Below are 16,086 nucleotides of genomic sequence, written 5' to 3' on the forward strand. Positions count from 1 at the left end.
GTGGGGCTGGCTCCTGGAAAGGTCTGCTGGGGGGATGGTCTGGCAGTTTCGATCCTCAGGGACTTCCGTCCTAGGTGGGAGGCGAGGGTCTCGAACTGTCCCCGTCCAAAAGGCCTGCTAAAATGTAGGTCTATCTTCAGAGGATCAGCACACAAACGGCTGGTTCTGTCTTGGCGATCAAGACGCAGCTCAGTCCAGGTCTGGAGTCCGGGGTCCAAGGCTGTTCGGGCGCCAGTTATTACAGCTGGAGAGGGGGGTCCGAGGCTGTGACCCAGGAAGAGATGACCGGTCCGGGGAGATGGTCCCGAAAGGAATCGCCTTCCCGAGGTCCGGTATCTTCCCCCAGCTGCTGGCAGAGGGGCCCTTGCAGAGACTGTCAGCTCTTTAGTGATATCAGCTCGTGATTCCGGCTCAGCTCTGCAGGGCAGCCTCTAGGCCAAACCAGACCAGAGAGAGAGAGAGATGAGAAGGCTCGTGTGGCTGGTTCCGCACAAAGGTAGCTTTATTGTGGGTCCCCTCTGGTGAAGGGGGGAGCCAGTGATGGGAGCCCTCTTTCCGAGGGACCTGAGGGAGCTTGCCTTTATAGGGATACAGGGGATCAGTAGGGGACCAATGGATTACAGAGGGTCTGGGACAGATCAATGGGTTACAGACTGATCTGCATAGTGTCTCCCAAAGGATTATGGGTCTACCTTTCCTCGCCATGACCCAAGGAGTCCTGCTGGGAGATTGCTCAATCTCCTTATCTCAGCAGACATCCCTCCAGGGCAGTGGCTGGGCATACCCCACAGTGGAGTATGCAGGACTGTACATACCATCTCCTGAATGAGTTGGACATTATGGGGAATGCCAACAAAAAGGAAAAGGAAAGAAAGCTCTATTTGTTGGGGAGAATGAAAGTTTGGTAAGAAAGTTTCACAGATATGTAGGCTTGGCAGAAAGATCTCTGAATGTAGAAACTGAGGATGAGATAGAAATGGAAGAAAGTTTTGATACAGAGTAAAAGACATTTTGCTGAACCAGTGATTGCTGAGTAGCTGAGAAGGCAAAGGTTGGAGATGAGTTGGAAGGAGATTTTTACGAATAGGACAAAGGTATGTGACTACAAACAAAGACATGTTTTTTACCAAGTAAATGAGTCTCAAGAAGAGCATAAGTAAACAGAAAACATGTTTTTACCAAAAAGAGAGATACCGCAGGCAAACAAGAAATGTCGAAGTAGGAAGAAAAAGAGAGGTCTGAGAATTTTTCACTGTAAGCTTAAATTGTAACTTACTTACTCTTGTGATTGGATAATAATGACTATAATATGGTGATGGTAGTAGCTATGATAGGCTATAGGCAAATGTAAAGGTATTGTGTATGGTGCTTATTGGTTGTTATGTGTTAAGATACTCTGCAAAGAAAAGTATCTAATGCTTTGTAACTTGAACAGCGGGTGGCTTCAGGTATGCCCAGAGCTGGAGCTGGCAGCTGTAGGGCTGGCTCTGGATACCCACTCCCTGAACTGCTGTAATTTCGCCTATGCAATAAACAGCTTTCAAGAGAGCCGCCTGAAGTCCAGACATCCTTCGTGAAACTTTCTCCTATAAATTGGCACCCAGCGTTATAGAGGGGCCAAAAGGGATTTTTCCGCATATAGGAGACTTCTCGGTGAACGTGTAGTCGGTCGCTGAAACGAAGTGACCTGAGCATCTGCAAACGAGACGCTTGAAAGGAAAGCGTGTGCAGCTGCTAACGAGAGGAGACCCCTGAAAGGAAGGCGTGTGGAGGCCGGACGGACGCTGCGACGGGTCAGAGCCTGGACCGGACCTCAACAACAGACACCTGCCGCGACGGGCCGGCAAAGGTGAGCACCGAGTAATCCAGTCATGGGTCAGCATGTGTCTGCCCAACAGAAGGATGTCTATCACCAAAAATCTCTAATTAAGTCCAGTCCAACTAAATTGGCAAAAAAAGAACTCAAAGATCTCATAGCATGGACTGTGACCCATGTCCCAGTCGCTGACTCTAAAGCAGTCTACACCAGAGACTTTTGGGACTCAGTGGGAATCAAATTATTTAATGCCATATCACGCTGGGACAAGAGAACTGCAAAACTCATCCCGGCTTGTGCAGCGTTAGTAGAAATACTCGCTGCTCCCCCCCGACGGCCGTGCAGCTCCGCCCCGCCGCCTCGCCCACCGCCCCCTCGCCCGCCACCACTGAGTTCTGCCGTGCCGGAGTCACGGAGCCAGTCCCCCGCGGCCCCGCCGCCTCCTCGCCCGCCGCCACGGAGATCGGCCGTGCCATCGCCGCCCCCGCCGGGCCCCATCCCCGCGCCGCAGCCGCCCCGGCACCGCGCAGCTGTATCCCTCCACCACCGCACAGCTGTATCCCTCCGCCGCCCAGCCGTATCCCTCCGCGCAGCGCAGCCTTGCCTCACAGGCCGCAAACAGGGAGGGAACGGAGGGCAACGATGCAGCTCCAGTGGCAGGGGGGACGGAGAGCCGCTCTGCCGGAGCTGATGCTTTAAATCTAACACAAGTAAACCCTGAAAAGCAGCCAGATTTGTTTGCAATGAGCCCCAGAGTCTCGCCAGCGAGCGGCGGGGATCTTGCAACCCAGAAAGAGAAAACGAGTTCCGAGAGTTTGTTTGCTCTACTTTCTGAATCAAAAAATCCCTCAAAGTGCTCAGATTATTCTCACTTAACAGATTGGCATGAAATAAGATGCCAAATCTGTAAAGATTTAAGTCTTAGTCTATTAGCTAAGCCTGTGATAGCTAGCCAACAGCCTGACAGTCCTAAAACGTGGGCTCCCATCCCCACTCTCAAAATTAAAGAACTAAGAAGAGCTGTAAAATACAGTGGCATTTGCTCACCGTATCTTAAACAACTGCTAAAAAGTACCCTAAAAGGAACACATCAAACTTTAAAACACATTTTAAATCAACAGAAAGGGGGAGAAGCCCAGGCTACACCTCAAAGAAGGTTGAATAAAGCCTTGTATGTTTATAATTTCTTGAACAGCTCTGCAGAAGAGCCTGACCCCGCCATTTACAGATATTTCTTGAACAACAAAAAAGCAAAATTGAAAGAACATCCCCCAGTTTTAATTAAGAATTTAGAATCAGGAAAAATAGAAAGACCATATGATCTTATAACATGGGGAAAGGGATTTGCATGTCTCTCCACAGGTGAAGGAACCAAGTGGATTCCAGCAAAGAACGTGAAGCCGTACCACGCATCAAAGCCCATTGTCGGTTCCACTTCAGCCAGTGACCCCGCGAGTGGAAGCCGAGAAGCGGCACCCAAATGTGAACTAGGCAGAACCACTGAGAGAAGATCGTCTGCCAGAAACAGCTCAAGAAAAGAATGGAGTTTTAGTATTATTTGTACAGATGCATGTTTCTTTTACCCTTTTGTTTTTGTTCTTGCAGTGAAGCTTTACCTGTAAATCAACCAAAGACAAATATTTGGGTTTCTTTAGCCAAGTCCCAGGCTCCAACACCATCTGTTTATGCGACACGAGCCCTGACAAACCCTTCTCAACTTGTTTAGTTGGAGTGCCTTTCCCAGAAGGTTTTGGTAATGTTACTTTGGATAAATATTGGCCATATGATGATCATCACATTTCTCCAACTCCCAGCCTGAGGCACTGTAGATACAAAAATGCTGCTAGCAAGGATTTTCTTGTTATTTTCTAAGTCCGTGAGAGATTTTTCTCTCTCACAGAAGAGGTAGCAGGGAATGTAAACAACCAAGCCACCTGCAACCTTGAAAAGTCTTGTTTATGGTATAGTAGGAAAATATTTTGACAATGGATGTTTTAGAATTTTAGCCAATCACCCCAAGGGGTGGCTGATCCTTTGTCCAAATAGATTATGAAGAAAAAAGTCTGTAAAAGAGTTTGTAAAATAATTAAATAAATCAATCTTGCTGCACAATTCCTGCCTGCTGGATCTTTTCCTCCTCCTCCTCCTCCCTATGGCTGCGGGACACGGTGATATACCGTAGGAACCAGGCCTGCGGTAATAAGGCACCAAACTTATATTGATAATTTCAAAGTTGATAAATCTGACCTTCAAGAATTAGAAATTTTGGGCTCATTAACTATGGACACTTGTGACGTGTTTCATTTTATAGGAAAAAATGGCCCTCATCTAAACATCACTCCTTACCACCCAGTTTATAGTAATATGACTTCCTGGTGTAATCAAACTAAGCTTCTCACATATGATGAACCTCACACAGATCGCTTTAACAAGCTTCCTATTCGATTTCCTAAAGGAATTTGGCTCATCTGTGGAGACAGAGCTTGGCAAGGTATTCCCTCAAAAACAGATGGTGGTCCTTGCGCCCTGGGACAACTTACAATAATTGCTCCCAGTGTCAAAAAAAGCAATCAAAAAGAAAAACAGAAAAATAAGATCTTCCCAAGGACATTACTATGAGGGCAATTGTGATAGTGATTTTCACCCTTGGAATTCTGGAAAATCAATTGTTACAAGCATTCTTTTGCCTCAGCTAAGTTCTTCAATTGCATTGAATCAACTAAACAAATTAGGATGCTGGCTCAGTAAATAAGTAAATGCCACTTCGTCTATGATCAGTGACTTGCTGACAGATGAAGAGGCTGTCAAACATGCCACTTTACAAAACAGAGCTGCCCTTGACTATCTTCTACTAGTACATAGGCATGGCTGTGAAGATTTTGAAGGATTGTGTTGTATGAACTTATCTGATCATTCTGCTTCTATTCATAAGCAGTTGCAAAACTTAAGAGATTTAGCTAACCAAGTTACAACAGATGAACCATCTTGGCTAGACAGTTTGTTTGATGGTTGGAGCTTTGCACCTTGGCTGAAGGAACTTTGTAAAATAGGCTAAATTATTTTAGTAGTGATAATTGTGGTTATAGTAGTAGTACCCTGTGTACTTCAAAGTGTGCAGAAAATAATGAATAAGACAATTTCTAATGTTTTAATAGTCCAACAGAAAGGGGAGATGTTGGAGAGAATGAAAGTTTGGTAAGAAAGTTTCACAGATATGTAGGCTTGGCAGAAAGATCTCTGAATGTAGAAACTGAGGATGAGATAGAAATGGAAGAAAGTTTTGATACAGAGTAAAAGACGTTTTGCTGAAACACTGAGTGCTGAATAACTGAGAAGGCAAAGGTTGGAGATGCGTTGGAAGGAGATTTTTACGAATAGGACAAAGGTATGTGACTACAAACAAAGACATGTTTTTTACCAAGTAAATGAGTCTCAAGAAGAGCATAAGTAAATAGAAAACATGTTTTTACCAAAAAGAGAGATACCGCAGGCAAACAAGAAATGTCGAAGTAGGAAGAAAAAGAGAGGTCTGAGAATTTTCCACTGTAAGCTTAAATTGTAACTTACTTACTCTTGTGATTGGATAATAATGACTATAATATGGTGATGGTAGTAGCTATAATAGGCTATAGGCAAATGTAAAGGTATTGTGTATGGTGCTTACTGGTTGTTATGTGTTAAGATACTCTGCAAAGAAAAGTATCTAATGCTTTGTAACTTGAACAGCGGGTGGCTTCAGGTATGCCTACAGCTGGAGCTGGCAGCTGTAGGGCTGGCTCTGGATACCCACTCCCTGAACTGCTGTAATTTCGCCTATGCAATAAACAGCTTTCAAGAGAGCCGCCTGAAGTCCAGACATCCTTCGTGAACTCTTCTCCTATAGGACAGATTTATTGTAGCACTGTGATTAAGCCTGCAAGCTGTAGCTAAAATTAGCCTTTAGGTTTAGAGGTATATATACTGAGTGCTTCCAAATAAAATACTAGATTAACCCGCATTTTTGTTGTTGGTGTCCCTCATCTCTTCACGTATCACAACGAGCAGCCAGCCTGAACAGGTCAGCTGGAGGACAGAATGACAAAGATGAAGATGATGAAGAAGTGAAGAGACCCCCTACACAGAATTACCTGAAAAGGACAGCCCTGCTCCATGAAAGAGTAGTGCTGTGAAGCAAGATATCTACTTCAGCGACGTGACATGTAGGACAGGCTGTTGGGGGGATATGAGAAAGTTCTGGATGTTGAAGTGTATATGAACCTTTGAAGGTCTTTCTTTTGCTGGACATATCTTAGCAAATAAATACCTGGATGTCCCCATCTTCTGGCCAGAGTTGTTATTCGGAAAGTTCATCTAACAGACCTTGGATGTAAGATTTTGAACCCTTTGCTTCAGCCATTTGTTTCAACGTAGCACCCCCTCACACAGCCAGGGTCATCCCCAAACCAGACAAATGCTTGCATGTCTGCAGAGAGGAGCAAGGAGCCCTCGGCTCCTCTCAGGCTATCTCAGCTGGCCTTGCTCCAGAACACGCCCCAGCTTTAACGCCTGCTAATGCCCAGCTGCCAGAAATGCCGACCTTGTTCTCTCCAAGATGCACAGGAAGAGCCAGTGAGCAGGTGTTGCAGTGGGGATCCTGCAACACGCATATATCAAACCAGGAGTCCCGTGGAAAGGAAATATATATGGACAGACAGATTCTTGCTAGATGTTTCAGAGATGTTTATTTCTCCAGCCGCATGGCCGGAGCTCTGCCGAGGAACTGCTCCAGTCACGGGACCAAGGGTCCTTCTGCCCGCGCAGGGAACACAAACCAACCAACGGGAACGAGGCTGAGCAGGGGCAGGGAAGCCCCGTGTCTGTGCCCTCAGGGCCCCTCTCCCAGGGCTACACGGCGGGGGAGGGACCCCAACAAGCAGGATGCTTTGGGAGGCAAACCTTGCAAGCCTTTTCTGAGGCCAGGGACACACCAAGATCAGCCAAGACTCTCCACACTGCCTGGCCCACACAGCCCAGCTCTGTGCTGGCCCTGGGCCAGAGCAGCTTCCACCAAGCAAGAGGCAAATGCATATTGCCAAGAGTTGAAACCCACCAGACAGGTAAGATGAGAAAAGTCTGTGTGTAAAGGCCTTTTAATTCCCAGCTCTCAAAGAGAGCTTTAGGGCTCGCAGGTGGACAGAGATGCTCCTGCTCACACCTCTGTCCAAAGGGGGGTGACACACCCTGCTGCTGGTGCTTGGGTTGGTCTCTGCAGGTTCAGGCACATGCCAAACCTGCTCTTCCCAGCCTTCTCCCTTCCCCTGCCCCTCTGCCAAGTGCATCAGGCCTCAAGGACCATAGAGAGCCAAAGGGAGACTGTTGCACATACCTCACTGGGAGCTCCTTGGGAAGCCCTTGCCTTGAGAAGCAAGCCCCTTTCCTCCTAAGGAATTTCCCCAAATGTCTAGCTTTCCTGGGGAGCAGCAACACACTCTTAAGAAACCCTGGCAAGGCTGAATTACTTCTGGTCCTTTCAGAACCCGCACTCCAGCTCTAGCACGTATTCCCACTAGTGTGTTTCCAGGTGTAGGTTCAGACATGCAGCCCCAGGCCCTCTTGTAGCAGGTTCAGTTTGAACCGGGTGGAAACACCAATTTAGTGTAGTGCTTTGGTCCAAAATACTCATTACTGTTTACCTTCTGTGAGATAAGAAGTAGGAGAAAAGCAAAGCAGGCACAAGACTTGAAAGAATATAAAGAAGTTTATTAATAGACCTAAAATAAAGAAAAAGGAAAGAAAAGAACAAAGAAAAGAAAAGAAAAGAATCAATCCACACCTTCAGAACACTTCTCCTCCCCCCACCTTCCTCCCTTCTCCCACTGATGATGTAAAAAGACAACCCTTGAGATGTTCAGTCTGTTTATCACTTCTGTAATAGCCTTGTTCAGTTCATTTAGGAAGAGGAGTCTCTCTTGCCCAAGCTATGAAAACATTATCACAACGAGACAGCCGCCCGGGTTGGTTCTCTGCTCACATCAGGAGAGAGTCCCCCTCCCACGACCTGCAATTTTTCCCACAACTGCTTCGAGGGTCCAATCTTGAGCCACTGGGGTACAGTTTTAAGGTTGAACCGTTCAGAAACAGAAGTTCTCTTCACCCATCTCTGGGAGCATTTCATCTCTAAGAACAGAGGCCCTCCTCCTTCCCTGCGAGCAAAGGGTCCTCCCTTTGGTCTCCTCGGAGCTGGGGCTTGGCCCAGGGCCAGGCCCTCTGTGCTCGGTGGAAAGTCCTCCCGATGTGTTCTGATATTGAAGCAGTCCAGCAGAAAAGGGAGAAATCCAAAATTCCTGGGAAGGAAAAAAGTTCAACTCTCAGTCTCTCTCTGGAGAAAAAGAAGCTGAAACTGGCCAAAAACTGACCGGGGAGCAGCCAGCCGGGTGCTTCCTCACTCCCCTGCAGCAGCTGGAAAAAATGAGAGCTCAGATTTCCAGGGTGACTGCTGAGACACCTGACCCAGAGGTGGAAAATCCTGAGTGGTGGGGGAGGGGTGGTGACCTGCCTTCTCTCAGAGGATGTATTTCTAAATTTGGCCAAACCGGCACACCTCTACAAACACAAGCTGCCCGCTGCCTCTTCACCTGCCTCAACTCCTGCCTGCGGTCACAGCAGCAAAACCAGGCTGTTCCCAGCCAGAGACCAGAGCCCTGTTCCTGCAGGATGCCCTTGTGAGCCCCTTCCAGGACTTTCCCTGTGCACGCAGCACTTTCCATGCCCGCTCTGAGCAGTCTTTGGAACAAGAGCACAACCTGGCTGGCTCTGCCATCAGCAGACCAGTGCAGGACATTTCTCCCTGCCGCAGAGATCTTACCTCTTCTGTCAGCTGCTGTGGTAATTCCAGGCACTCTGCCCCTCACGTGAATGGGTGAGTTAACCCAGGCCAGATAGGAACCCACTGAAGGAATTCTCTCTGACACCAGCTGTAGGGAGCTTTGGTGGGTCAGACGGTCGGGACGGAAGGAGACGAGAGATCTCTGAAGTCAGATCTTGGAACATGCGGTTTATTGCAAAGGGCGTGGGTATAGGGGCACTGCTTAGAGCTGCCAGACTCAGCTCGGAGCAGGCCCAGGAGAGCAAGAGAGTAAGCGGGTAAGTAAAGAGAGAGAGAGAGCGAGAGGAATGAGAGTGAAGAAGAAGTAGTGAGAGAGAGTGTAGTAAGAGTGTGAGTAAGAGTGACTGAAGTCCTGGTTACAATACAATAAATCATCTTCTGTACTGAATATTCTAATTGTCACTAACCAATCTAATACAAGATACAAATCCTATAGCATTTACATACAGCCTATAAGAGTTCTTATATTACCACAGAGTGTTACATCTTAACTTCTAAAAACTACTCTTCGGACCCCTTCTGCTGAGCTAGTAGGGTCTGCTCTGACCCTTGGACCTGCCTGCAAGCAGAGGGTATTGTTCAATCAAGAGGGGATTACCTTCAGTCGGCCATACCATTGTTTTCCAGTTGTTCAGTAACTAAGACTTGGTATCTCAAAAGGTGGCTTTCATTTCGATGTTGCCTGTAGTTTTCATATTCCCAAAATCTCCCATCAGGCAATCATATTTATAAGGCTTTCCTGTTTCATCTTCCCCAACAACCAGCGGGATGGGATACAACAAACATCCCTCCTGACAAGGAACGTAAGTCCTTAATAAGGGCAAACTCACAATAGGTTTTCATGAGGTTTTCATTAGCTACATATTTATTTCCAGTGCTGCCCATAGAAAGGTGTTTCCTCTGAAATGAGTATACCTAAGAGAAAATATCACCTGCTTGTATCTTTGAGAAGCTCGTTCATTCACAGATTCTTTTTTTAAAATCTTGAATAAAGCATAGAAGTGCCAAATGACATGTCATTTTGGCCTATTCTTTTTGCAGAACACAACAACAGGAATAACAGATACTAAAATACAAACCTAGCCCATCTGGTTATGTGAGATAATTCAAAAGTTGCATGAAATTTTTATTAGCATTATTATGACAAATGACTTGGTATCAGCAGCCTACCTGGCAAGCTTATGAACTTTATCATAGCATTTACAGTAACCATAATCTACGATTTCTGCAACAAACCACAACAACCACAAATTCATTCTACCTCTGATTATTTCCTTCATAGTCCAGAAGCATTACAATTGTATTGTATAACTACATCCCTGCCTTATTGTTATATTTGATTTTATAGTGCAAAGTAACTTCTTCTTGTCCGGTGTCAGGTGGAGTGCTTTTTTCTGTTTATTTTTTGTTTGGTTTTGCAGGGGGTGCATTAAGAGGGGTTTTTTGGATTGGTTGATTGGCTGGCTGGTTTGGTTTGGTTAGGTTAGTTGGTTTGGTTTGGATTGGGTTTTTTTAAGAGAAGAGTTCAAGGACATTCAGCAGTTCAAGGACCTGATTCAGGATCTGATGTTTTGTAAAGCATTTGGAGACCTCAGTGGAATTGATAATATTAAATTCTGAAGTGAAAATTGATAATAGTTTTATACTTTGTGTGTGGATGCTTCTCAAATGCAGAGGTGAAGTTTTCAACACATGTGAATGACATATTTTTTGACACTTATTTCCCTACCAAACTGTGTTATTGCCACTCTTATCTAGAGATATCCATACTCATTTGATTTACTTCTTGCTCTCTCTGTCAGGTAGTAGGAAATTGATCACATTAAGCAGTCCAAGTGATAGATCAAAATTCTTATACTACTTTTAAATCAAAGTGAAAATTTGACACATCAGCAATTTGGCTGCTAGGAAAGATTACTTATCAAGGCCAACTAATATTAGATGTAAGAGTAGCTGTAGTTTGAGTTTGTGGCAATGATCAAATGTAGCTAAAACAGCTAGAGAATATTCACCTTTAAAGTTTGGAGTTGTTCATGCACATAAACATAAATTCCTACAAGTTATTTCCAAGCTTTTTTGTAGTCTGTAAACAATTATTTGCTCCTCAGAGGTCCACCACTGAGGGGAGAAAAAGAGGACTCTGCTTAACAGTAGCTATTTCTGTTATGGCAGATATTAATTCTCATTAGCTGTATTTTGTGCTGTCATTTGGGAAATATTAGAGAGCCTTGAAGAACTCAAGGTACCTGTCACTTAGCTAGTAGAGAAGAATGCTAATTTTCCAGTTCCATTGCCTGATATTTCATTGGTGTATTGTGTATGCTCAGTCCATTTATATCCCTCTGAGACAAATAAGTGGTATTTGAACTAAAGTGAAAGTGTGACTATGCTTAGGAAGGGAAGGAAAATATAGGCATCTGCATGAGCTTAAGATAGGGGTTACTTTCTCCCCTGAGGTTACAAGAAAGTTGCCCTTAACTCCACAGATGCTCAGGGGCCTGGGATAGTTTCTAAATCACTTATTAGTCTGACTTACTATACCAGCAGGGTAAATCCTAAACTCATTTGTTTTCTTCTGCTGACATCTGTGGCAATTTTGCACACAGAATGAATACAGAGCATACCTCTTAGACTTTCACTCCACATAAAGTGTCAGGATCCAGGAGCTGAAATGCAGTTTCTAATTTTAATGGAAAGTTGTATGTGGAATGAATAGAAAGTATTGCTTTACAATTTTACAGGTTAATTTCTTCCTAGCCTCTTTGTAGATATACAAGGGGGTTTAGTTTTAATTTTAATAGGGAAAAAACCCATAAGAGTGTCTTTCTGTTAGAGTCATGAGTACTTCTCAGTAATGAACAAAATCTCTGATTTTAATAGGCATATTGAGCAGTCATGGTCCACTTGATATAAAAGTTTTTTAAAATGTGACCTTATATAAAAGGATGTATTATCTTTGAATTAATCTTGCAAAAGAGTAAATGAAAGAAGAATGTCAAATTCTATAGAAATATGTAAGCATAAAAGAACATACAAAACTCTTCCTTTTTTCCTAATCAATTGAGTAGCATGCTTATTAACAATTATGAAACATTCTAGTACTTATCAATTAATATAATATTTATTGTTATTCATAAAAAACAAGCAACAATGCAAAAAGGAGCTTCAGAGTTTAAAATATTTCTGCCTGAATCACTTAATATATTGGCTCCTGATTGTTGAGGCAGTGCCTAAAATCCTGTTATAGAGTTGCCATAATATAATCATCCTCTGTGGCCTATTACTGACTTTCTCTAGCATCATGGCCCTATTGGCTTTGGTAATGCTAGGAAGTGGTTTACCACATGAATTTTTGTCTGTCATAGTAGATAATTTTAATAACTCTTTTTATAGTGTATACTTCTGTGATAGAGAAGCAGACACCATGTGGAAGCCACCAAATTTTCTGTTGTTCAATGCAAATTATCCACTGGAAGAGAATGCAGCACAGTAAAACCAACCTTAAACCTGCAGTGGAACTATTTAATAAGATTTGCCTCTTTATACAGTTGAGAAGACCTAGTATAACTGACAATTCACAAGTCATTCAAGGCTCTGTAACAATATACACTGGAACATATTGTAGGCATTCAAGCGTAGTTGAAAACTTTTTCAAGTTAATGAAACTGTTTAGAAAAGACTGAAAAAAAAACCAAAAAAAGGGGTGACAGCCAAATAATTCTCTAAAAAGCTAGGTACAGTGTGTTGAATACAGGAGATTTCTTTTTCCAACCTGAACTGTGAAAAGGTATGGTGTTTTGAAGATAAAGCATAAATTTTCATAGAACATGACTTTTCATTATGTTTTTATTATGTAAAAATAGAACATCTTGAGTTTATGGGCTTAAAATGCATGAAAAAAAAAATGTTAGCAGCCCACACTCATGTTTCTGAACATCGGGAAAGCCCTGAAACATTCACCTATTGCTCTTAGAAATGCATTTATATTTTAATAATTTTTAAGTAATCTATTTCTTATTTTGTTTGTAGTTAGCATAATGGACTTATGTTCTTTTCTCTCATAGGCATATGCTGTAATTTATAGATAGGGTCACACCAAATTAGACTGATAGTCACTGCTAAAGAGCAAATGAAATAACAATTCATTTCTGGAAAATGAATAAAATGTCAGTGTCTCGGTTTTGAAAGACAGGTGTCTGCTAAGGAAGGCAGAGGCCCCCCTTGAAGTGGCAGATATAACCCCTTTTCCCTCCAAGTTATTATATTTTGAAATCAAGGGCCTTTAGGCAAAGATGTGGAAAATAGGAATAACAGTTCTTTACTCTCTCTCTATATATATGTATATAACCAGTCAAACAAAACAACAACAACTATGGCAGTAACAGCAAACAATCACAAACCCAGTGCCAGCCTTCTCGGCTGTCAGGCCCTTTCCCCTCGGGTGCAGTTCCGCTCGCAGCCGGCAGGGGCGCTGGCGGCTCCCGGTGAGCAGGGCAGGTGCGATGGTTCCCCCGCGGCTGCAGGGGGCGCTCCGGAGCGAGCTCGGGAAACACGCGGCACCGGTGCTCCGGGGATCCCGGGGAAGGATGGAACAAAGGCTTCACAAACCCCTGGGCAGCCAATCCCGGACTCTCAGGAACAGCAGGCTGGAACGGCAGGCTGGAACGGCAGGCTAGAACAGCAGGCTGGAGTGGCAGGGACGAACGCAAATCCCGGGTGGCAGACGAGATGTATCCAGATGGGAAAAACCCACGGAGGCCCAGGCAGGCAGGGCGAGCAGGGCTACAGCGTAGCGAAAGCTCGAAGCAGCAGCGGAGCAGGGCAGCCACAGCCCGGTCTCCAGCAGGGCAGGGAAAGTGGCTTTTGGGGTCCCGGCGTTGTTTCCAGCAGGAAGAAAGAACGGCCAAAAAGAAAGAAGCAGCAGCTCCTTTGTCTGCAGCTTCTCTCTCCGGACGCTCAGAGCGAACTGACCCCACACCCAGGTGTAGACAAAGGCGTAGCCAGGCCCGCCCCACTCCCCTTTTTGTCTTTCTTAAGTACAGCTATTTGTCCCCTAGCAACATGCATATGGGAGAAAATTCCTTTAACAGGAAAAAAACTAAGACTAAACTAAAACCCCAACAGTCAGACATAAAATGGCAGTGCTTTTGCTAAAAAGGTCTTTAAGAAAGCAGTGTAAAAACTTTCTTTCTACATGACCTGATAACATCCCTGAACACTTCCTGACTCCCTGACTTCCTAGGAAAGCTCCTTGCTCAGCCAGTCCAATCCGCTTTCTCACCAGCTCATCTTTCAGCATGACAGGTACAATCTCCTCCTCTGCCTTCAAGATTCCAGCCTTCCTGGGTCCCTTTGATTTTAAGGGCTGCTTTGCAAGGTACTCTTCAAAACAGTGTCCTAAATAGGCCAAAGTCCACCCTTCAGAAGTTCAGGGCAGAGGTTTTGTTGACCTCTCTCCTTCCTTCACCAAGTATTGAAAAGTCCCTCATTTCCTGGTAGCTGTGCCCCAGAGAGCCTCCAACCACTTTATCTCCCACTGGCCCTTGTCTGTAAGCAGCAGGTCCAGTGGGGCACCTTCCCTAGTAGAGTCAGTGCCAGTGGGGCACCTCCCTGACAAGGAGGTCCAGAAGCTCTCTTCCACACACTCCAGGAGCATCCTAGACTGCCTCCTCTCTGCTGTGTTATCCAACAGGTATGTGGCAGGTTGAAGGTTCCCACAACAACACTATTGTGAAACATTAGTCAGCCACTTACAGAAGAGTTTATCCTGGTTGTGTGGCCTATAACAGACTTTCACTGGGATGTCTGCCTCGTTGGCCTTTCCCCTGATTCTCAACCATACACACTCAACCTTATTGTCACTGTCCTCAAGCTCTACACAGTCAAAATATTCTCTCATGTACAAAGGTACACCACCTCCCCTTCTTTCCTTGTCCCTTCTGAAGACCTTCTGGCCTCCATTGCAGCACTCCAGTCATGCATTCTTGTAGTGAAGGGGGAGGAAGTTTAGTAAGGTCACGGTAAAGCCATTTGTGGAAATGTCAGAGTATTTCACTCCCCTTAAATCAGTGTTCCACATTGGTAATATGTAAGAAAGAAAACAAGCCTGGAAAAAGTGTTCATTCATTCTTCAATTATAAGTAATTAATATAATCTAAATCTGAAGACTTCCATTAAACAGTCTGTTTTAACTTTCAGATGAAGTTAAAACTTTCATTTTCACAACAGACTGGATTGAACTGTGCCCTGGATTGTTAGAGAGTCCATAGCCAACCTTCTTAGGCAGCACATTCACTGTGTTCACGGTGCTTGCACTGGCGGCAGTGTTACCAAAAATTCAGTAAAATTAAAAAACTCCTTAACACCAATGTAGCATTAAGAAGCATTCTTTATTGGGCTGGATGCACAGGGGGATAGCTCCTCCCAGAGCTGTGCATACTGGGTACAGGGAAGTTTCTGTTTATATACTGTATTCTACATACATATTCATTGATTGTCCCAGAATAAACATACATATGATAATCATTTCCCCAAAATCATTAACATATTTCCCTTCCCCTTTATGCATGCGTTCTGCCCGGGAGGTCTCTCTGGGGGTGGTAGACTCCAGTGTTCCAGGTCACCTGGCTGAGTTGGCAGAACACTGAGGCTGGTGAACTTCCATTTCTCCTTCTTCCACAATGGGCATTGTGCAGTTTCCATAGGCCAGTAGTTTTGGAGAACAATCATTGTGTTAGCTCACCAGGTGTAGGGAATTTATCATCTGGCCAAAGCACAAGGTTGCCTTCGGCTCTGGAGGCCAAGGCTAAAACTCAAGGGCAGCTCTTGATGGGCAGGTGTTGGGGTTTTAGTTCTCCTCCTGTTTTTCTTTTTCTCTTAAAGGAATTTTCCCCATACATGTTGCCAGGGGGACTAATTACTGGGTTCTTAAGGAAAACAAAGGACCTGGCCATAAAGGGAGGGTGCATCTCTTTCACCTAGGTTTGTGGGCAGTCAGTCCCCAGCATTTAGACAGAGAGAGAGGCTGCTTCTTCGGCTGCCTTCCTTCAGCTGAAGAAACCCCGGGATCCCAAGCCTGCTTTCCCTGCCCCATTGGGAGCCGGGCTGCAGCCACTCTGCCCCGACTGTTGCTTTGAGCCTTTGCTACTCTGTAGCCCCGTTGCATCCTGCCTGCCCTCCAGGGGGTTCCCACCGCAACTCCTGAGTTTGATACATCTTGTCTGCCACCCGGGATTTGTGCTTGTCCCTACTGTTCCAGCCTGATGTTCCCAAGGGTCCAGCCAGACACTGGGATCGGCTGCCCAGGGGTTTGTGAAGCTTTTGTTCCATCCCTCCCCGGGATCCCAGGCCACCGGTGCCGCGTGCTCCCCGAGCTCGCTCCGGAGCGCCCCCTGCAGCCGCGGGG

This window comes from Corvus kubaryi, unplaced genomic scaffold (assembly GCF_017639235.1).
Source record: "Corvus kubaryi isolate FWS band 111438036 unplaced genomic scaffold, C.kubaryi_AGA036_p1.0 37265, whole genome shotgun sequence".
Taxonomy (NCBI): domain Eukaryota; kingdom Metazoa; phylum Chordata; class Aves; order Passeriformes; family Corvidae; genus Corvus; species Corvus kubaryi.